Below are 8,218 nucleotides of genomic sequence, written 5' to 3'. Positions count from 1 at the left end.
ACATGCCAGGGAAGCAGCTCTAGGAACTTGAATAAACAATCATGTAATTAGTAGTTTAGATGAAAATATATTATGTAGGGATGTAGTTCATGTCAGACAGCCTCACATTTGTATTCTTATTGTAAGTTATTGCTACTGAAAACAAGACACTTGTTTATTAACAAGACAGTTGTTTATTCTAATCTCACTCACACTGCCAAGCTGAACTGCTGTATCAGTACAATAAACAATAAAAACTGTCTTTGTCAAGATCCAGAGTTGTTTTGGCTGCTTATATGGTTGCTGGCATTCACACTGAGCAGACTAAACAGTAATCACAGAGCCAAGACACAAGGCTCCTCTCATTCCCATGTTTGCCGTTTGCTATGAAGGTATTTCACCTTAAAATATCATGGAAAAAAAGGATTAAAAAAAAAAAAACTGACTGCATAGGACCTTTACTGTATTGTGAGGGAACTTTGTGTTAATTGGTCTGATACACTCTTATTTTTATTATATATACATATAATGCTAAAATATGAAAATAAAACAAGCTTTTTTGCAGCACAGTACAGCATTGTACTTTACCAAAGTCTTAATGGGGTGGTAAACAGACTCTTGAAGAGGTGGAGTATATTTATGGCAGTCTGGGAATGGGAGTAGGAGGTGATGTCATTTCCTCCCCTGGGTGAGCTCTTTAGACAGTGGAGAGCAGTGGACCGATGAACAGTTGAGCAGAACAGAGGAACACTCTAGCCAGACAGGTAAGTCTGCCTCTTCTGTACACACAGATACATTGCAAAGGATCCTATGTTAAACTGGTAAAACTTAAAATCGAAAGGCAAACTGGCATAAGATTCAAATATGTCTTGTCTTATAAGACCGTTTTCTAGGAGTATGCAGTATAATGATTGTGGCCATTCCTGCATGTTTGCATCTTAGTCAGTCTGTAAGACTGTTTCTTCAGGTGAAGGAACAACAGCGCAGTGAGGTGTTAAATTATCAGTGAGTAACTCCAAGACAAATACATTTTCAAAAGTTAAAACTGTGCTAAAAGCACAGGTCATTGTCAAAATCTGTTATACTGTTATATCTGACTTGTGGATAACGTGCTTACAGAACGTTTTATGTGAAAGCACCACTGTGTGGTGAAAACTACACTGCAGAAGTCTCATGTTACGTGATATCCATTTGAGGAGGCAGATAATCAAGGCATTTGCCACTTAAGAATGATAACCTTTTCATTCTGGATCCAGCTGGCTGTTGTTGTCTAAAGGTGGCTTTCAGTGAAAATTCCAAATTCAGAACGACTTCAGGGTGTACACACTTCATGATTTAAAATATATATTTAGTTGTAAATATTTCTTAAATATGTATTTTATCATATTTATAATGTGAGAATGCCAGATAATGTTTGTTTGTCAATTTATGTTATGTTGAGTACATGTTACATTATGTTTTCTGTTAGCAAAACAACACAGTGTTTATTGCAGGCAGAACTGACAATGAATATGATGTTATTGCATGCATGCAGATAATAAAAACAATGGCTGAATTTAATTTCACTCACCTTACAACTTTCAGAAATCTTAGAGATAGTAGATATTGAACTCATACCATATAACTGAATTCTCAACAGAACCACATAATCCTAACTTCTTATTTTCTTCTGCATGCAAGTATTTTTCAGCTGTGTAGCTTAGCACTGATCTTCCTCTAAAGCTAACGAAAAAGCATTCCTTATTCACCACAGTGCCTTTTAATATATCATTCTGTGGGGGTAGCCATGTTGGTTACTATCATGCTATCACATGTAACTTTACAAAAGTTTAGATAAGAAACACATGGATGTCCTCAATAAGTTCATGCTTTTAATTGGTATTGGGAAAAAAGCCGACTGTCAGAAAGTTACGTGTTAGCTTTTAAGCACTTCAGTACATTTTGGGATGTCATTAATCTTTTGTGAAGGTCAAATCACTGCAGAGTGAAAGCTGGCTACAGGATACGGTTCTCAAAATTAATCCACCCATTTGAGCAGAAATATTATCACATTATCAAGAACTTCTCAGACATTCATAGATTACATAGGTGGTATGGCATTCATAACATGAAGCAATTCATTAGCTACAGTGAGATTTAGAGCACAGATACAATGTTTTTGCTTGAGGGCATCACTGCTCTGGATGGCTTCCCATGTAAGAGTGCAGGTTGACCAGCCATGCAGATACATTCTGAAGTTTGCAGCCATTTTCTGCATACTGGATTGTTACACACAAAAAGCAACACACACACACACACACTTGCTGTACAAACATACAGCCAGGAAAGTCTGCAACCACATTTATTTGAATTAGGACAGGCCTGACATTAAAGCTTGTGACTTCAGCTTGTCCAGCCATGATTATCATTGAGAAATATTGAAAGAAAAGAGAGGTGCTGGTAAATCATTGCCCCATTAAAACCCGATGACTCATACTGCCTGAATTCTAAAACTTACGACAAAGTGAATCCTTGCGGGCTAGCAAGTGTATCCAAAATACTTTAAAAGCTATTTACAAACATGTATTCAAATAAAATATTCAATAAAATAGAATATTCGGAGCTATAGCCCCGAATGATTGGACCGAACGGCCAGGTTAGGACCTCACCCCCAGCAAAGCAGAACCTGTGTGTCCCTCTGTTTCATCCTGCAATTGTTAACATCCCTCCAGATTCACAGGCAGACAGACAGACAGGCAGACAAGCCAGCAACATGTCACCAGGAGGTGAGTCCCGATGTCCGCCTGTGCTATAGTCTCATGCTCATGGGCCAGCTTGTGGGAAGCATTCTCATAACGAAGCTGTGAGGTTGCAGCCATTGAATAATGTTGTGGGAGATTCAGATCTTTTGAAAATGACCTTATGTAATTTAACCACTTTCTGCTTTACTGCCACAGAGTGGATTATTTTATCACCGTGTTGCATTGATTTCTCTATCCACTAATCTTCTTTGGGTTCAGCTCTTTGGATACCTGCTACACGGAGGCGGTTGTGTTCTCTACAGCTTTTGCAATCACGTTTCAACAGGGGAGCCTTGCTAGTGTCCCTTGATGTCCCCTGAGGTCCCAGGTTTAGCCCAAACCCATAGTTTATAAAGCACTGTAGCTTTGGGAAACTGTAAACAGGAAGTGGGTCACTTACACAATCCTCCTGTATTATATGTGTGTATGTGTGTGAGTATATGTGTGTGTGTGTGTGACATTATAAAATAATTATTCATGCATGCCACATAAAGGGATTTCATGGTGGTGTTTGGAAGAAAGATACCAGCCTTTTCCAGTACTTGTTAACCTTTCGGACCTCATACCTCAATGCCCTTCATACCTCAAGGAGCTTCAGTTCTTTCGACTTAGCATGTGATCAATTAGTAACGCATAGTCCTAACCCCTCAAGGTGACTGCTCAAAAAAAAAAAAATCTAGACTGAATCTATTTAACGTCTGCCAAACTATAGATGGAGTGACTTTTGCTTGACTTTACCATGCCTGTCTGCTCTGGAATAAGTCATCCATTAACCCTACCGCTAACGCCAATGACAAACTTAAGCTTCACAACATCTTGTTTACCAAGAGAGCAGAACGGTTTGCCTTTGCCTCAACATCAATTAGTTCAGCACTGACATAGCTTAGCTCTGCTAATGACAGCTTTAGGGAAGGTTTGCATATGTGTGCAAGGTTGCCTGCATGTGTGCTTGTGTGTGTGTGTGGTGTGTGTGTGCGTGTGTGTGTGTGTGTGTGTGTGTGTGTGTGTGTGTGTAAGAGAGAGAGAGAGAGAGAGAGAGAGAGAGAGAACAAGAGAGGGGGGTTCATTAAATCCAAAACTGTGTTATCTGCTTGTCTCCCTCCCCAGTTCCTGAAGTCGATCCTGATGCAGACTTTGTTTATGGTAAGAACAATCAGAATCTCAGTGACAGGCAGTTTTATTTGTAAGCTCTTTAGACATACAGTCACATTAATTGATATGAAGATTGAACCCAACTCATTTAAATCATTCAAAGCACTATCAACTCGTGTTGCACCCTGATAGTCTGTAGTTTCTCTGTGTCTGTAGCATTTCTCCTTCTCCTTCCACTCTGTTGTATCGGACAATTAAAACAAAAAGAAGATACTTCTCCAAGGGGAGTGTTTGTGTGTTTGCATGTTTATATGTGTGTGTGCCCTTGATGGGTACCAGAGTAAATATGCTCCCTGTGTGTTTCAGATTATCACACCCTGCGTGTCGGAGGCCTGACCTTTGCTGGGATCATTGTGGTCCTGTCTATCCTTCTGCTGGTTGGTGAGTTGCATGGTGATGACATCATGCAAGTATGTGTAGAGACGGAAAGAGACGGACAGAGAGTGAATGGGACAGATATATAGGCAGACAGACAGGCAGAGAGAGAGACTGAGACAGAGACATACAGACAGAGAGAGTCAGTGGCACAGAGAGAGAGTGAATGAGACAGATAGAGAGAAGAGAGACAAAGACACACAGACAGTCAGCAAGACAGACGGAGAGATAATGGACACCAGTCAGCCCTTGTTATGCACAGAATGGAAAGATAATGGATACCCTTGCTATGTACAGAATGTTTGCATATTATTGTCAGTTGAACTGAAACCAACTGTCCCTTTCCTCTCCAAGGCAACACCCTCTGCAGGTGTGGAAGGTCGCAGGTGAGTGCCCCGCCAGAGCAGCAGTCTCACAGCTCTGACAGAACATAGTCATAAACATGACCTCAGCATTATCAACACAACAGCAATGCACTGCACCAGCAGGGATGATGCTGCTGGCTCCCCAGAATCAGAGCGCCCTGGCTTTCGATCCGGCTGAGAGAGGGGTGGGCAGACATAATGCAATGGACTTTACACAGGGATCAGTGCCAATTATGGATCCCATTGTAGCCAGCTATTACGCTGATGTCGATAATGTTTGGGCCGTCGGGTTGATACGAGTCATACAGGGATCCTTGGGGCCACTGGAAGAGCAGATACCGGCACTCATTACATTACATCACAGTCATTTAGCAGACACTCTTATCCACAGCGACTTACACAGTCTATCTAGCAAAGTGTCGTGAAAATTTGCACAAGCAGGACACCACGAACCGCAAATGAACAAGTGTCAGCGTCAGTCTGTGTAAAAGAGGCCCTGGAAGAGCTTCAGTCAATCAGGGCCGCCACCTTCATCCACAGAAGCTCACAGGAAACTGATGCAACCAGTCATCACCCATCAATTCAAATGCAATGAAGGATCTGAAGAAGCTTTCTGGGCACAATTCATTCAATAGAGCATTTCACCTACTGACACAATGAGTGCAGAAAAAGCTACCAGGCTTAAATAACACTTCTGAAATGGCCAGATTGTCAATAAAGCAACTTCATTGACTATATGTATTTTTACTGAATGCCTCACACTCAACAAAGGAATTGTCATGGGGGCATCACAGAGCAAATTGCACAGCAATAAGGGCAGCTGTAGTACATGCAGTCTGAAATGCCAAAAAAAGGGAAAGCTATGATTTTATGCCAGCAGAGAAGACATCATCTTGAGGAATAGTATTGTAAACATGACATGCATTCAAATAAAGCATTTTGTTCCCCACTGTAAAAGACTAATTGGTTTACATCAGAGAAACATTGACCGCCCATCATAGCTTTCTAAAGCGGTTCATGTCAAGTCTTGCCCATCACAAAGAAAAAAAAAAACAGTTCAAATATCAGAGAAATTCAGTTACATTATTAAAGGATCAGTTGAAAGCCTGGGTTCTCTATTTCTTCAGTGGAGTCCTTGAGTTCTCTGGTTTCTTTAGAGGAAGATGAACACTGATGCATGAACAAAGTATAACACAGGCTTACTGAAAATAACAGAATGCAACCTTAAACTTGATAAACTTGCGACAGTGGAGATGTAGATGGCAGATGTCTAAAGATGTCTGAAAACTTTCTCCAAGGCTACTGGTCGCACGCCTTGATCACCTGAACTCCACCCTTGCTCTTGAGAAAGTACTCTAACCAGTTAACTCATTTCCTAGTTGAAATCAAATCTCATTTATCGGGAGTTGTAGTGAAGGCAACAAGCCTGGGATCCTTCAAAAACCAGTCTGTGATAGGGATAAATATTGAATCAAGATTACAGGCTAATGACAAGCTGCTCAATTAGTTTTCCTCATAAAACAGTACTTTATGATGTTATCACTTTCTAATAATTGTCTGTGGAGCCAGCAAAAATACATACAGTGTGTTGGAGGGTTGAGCAAAATCACACTGACACAGTTCTTTGCTCAAAAGGCATTGTACAGTGGTGTGGATGCCAAAAATGTTGCCAAAATATTGTGAACACAATGCTGGGTGTGTAGGGAGCCATACATGTTACGACAGGGCCATTTCACTTGACCAAAGACTAATAATGCCTGTTTCTCTTGCAGCCCAAAGCTTCTGAAGGAGTTGGCAGCATCTGATCACCTGATTGCCAATGTGTCAGAAGGGGGTTAAGCTTAAAGGGAGCATCACTGAGGGGGGCTGGGCAGTAGTGAGCTGAGCTACACTTGGGCTTTGGTATTTGTGTAGGTCAGAGATGAGAGGGCTAAGTGCAGCTGGCTCACTGAGCATGGTGTGAGAGAGTCACTGATAATCCATTTTATTCTTCTTGTTGTCAATAAATGACACCTAATCACTGCTGTGTATCTGATATTGTAATAGAGATGTTTTGAATCAAGGTGATCTTTCTGTTTCTATCTATACCTATATCTATGCATACATGTATACCTATATTGATATCATTATCTATTTAAAGAAAGCAAAAGCAAAATAAAACAATAAAAAATGAAGTAACCCAGATTTGTACGTATATCAACTTTACATGCACAGTTATAGGTCTTAGAGATGCTATTTCTCCCTCATCTTGCTCATACTATTAGACTACATCATGATAAATAATAAAATGGATAAATATAAATAACGCATCTATCAAAAAATATTCTCAGGTGTGCACATTTTTGAGCTTTGAATAACAAACTAAACACATTTCTTCAACTGAGGTTTCTTCATTAAAAATGAAATTCAGTCTCCAGTCAGTTGTATGTGAAGGGATCGCAGAAAGAAGGATTGTAAAGACAAATCCAACATTACAGCAATGTGGCCTTTATCCACTAGAGGGTGCTAGAGGGCGTGAGCAAGGACTGAGCCATGTTTAAATCTTGTATTCTATCCAGTGATCCAAAGTTAAAATTTATTAATTTATTCATTAAATTCATTAATTCATTCACATGAAATCTTTTCAGAGAACCCTAATCTTAATCCAAGATTTGCCCTCCCAGTATTAATCAGATTTTTTGAACAGAACAAACCTTCCTTTGTCTGATTTATCACACACAAACACAAACAGTTGTTTGACCTTAAATGGCATGCAAATAAAAGATAAAGTAGTATCTGGTAGGTGTGACACAGTTTAGCAACTTCCCTGTGGTTAGATTTAAGTTTTGCTCTCTAGTTTAATAATTTACAGGAGAAGATAAATACTAAATACATTGTCCTAAATACATATTCATTCAAGATAGCCATATTTCCTCTTATCTTAACCCCCCTGGCCTGATTTTTATTCATTTTGTGACTGGTGTAAAAACAGAAGGGTTTGCATTACTAAATGCATATGTTGTCTGTGTCAAGGCTCATGGACTGGCCCTTTATCCCAGCATACATATGAGCTGTACTGGAATGCTTTTATGCATGTTCTATTGTGGATGCAAATAAGGTGTGTGTTGTGTTGTAGTGTTGAGTGGTACTGGTCTTAGCTGTGCTTTTCACCTATTGAATGGGGCTTTCCACCAAGATTGGTTAAAAAATACAATTCATATTACCTTCAAAGGATCTTCACCACATTTCTGATTAAACCTTAACCAATCACTGGTGCTGAACTAACTCTGTGTCATTTACTCTACTGTTATTCTCTAAAGCTGCATATTCAGTGTGTCAGCTCACCTCTGTATCTGAGTGATTCTGGGATTAGTGAAATATCTCCTTTTATGCTAAATTATGGTGTCATGTGTGACATATTTCCACATGCCTATTGCAAGTGATTGCATATTTCATATTTGCAAAGGGTATATAATATATATTTTGTATCCTTACGCAGATCCACAATAATTGATCAACATAGCCTTATGACCACATTTTAATTAAAAAAAAAAAAAAAAACATTGTCACCATCTAATTAATATAAGA

The 8,218-nt window shown here is 39.5% G+C and overlaps 1 long non-coding RNA gene across 1 annotated transcript; it reads left to right on the top strand.

Annotated features, from left to right (window-relative positions):
• The first annotated feature begins 2,687 nt into the window (after positions 1-2,687).
• Positions 2,688-6,668, top strand: LOC118774002. The gene is made up of 5 exons (XR_005004800.1): positions 2,688-2,744; positions 3,867-3,902; positions 4,218-4,292; positions 4,641-4,672; positions 6,424-6,668. It is a non-coding gene; the product is annotated as an uncharacterized LOC118774002 (long non-coding RNA).
• Positions 6,669-8,218: the final 1,550 nt, after the last annotated feature.

Source organism: Megalops cyprinoides, chromosome 3 (assembly GCF_013368585.1).
Source record: "Megalops cyprinoides isolate fMegCyp1 chromosome 3, fMegCyp1.pri, whole genome shotgun sequence".
In the NCBI taxonomy this organism is placed as follows: domain Eukaryota; kingdom Metazoa; phylum Chordata; class Actinopteri; order Elopiformes; family Megalopidae; genus Megalops; species Megalops cyprinoides.
This window is presented reverse-complemented; position numbering and strand designations above follow the sequence as displayed.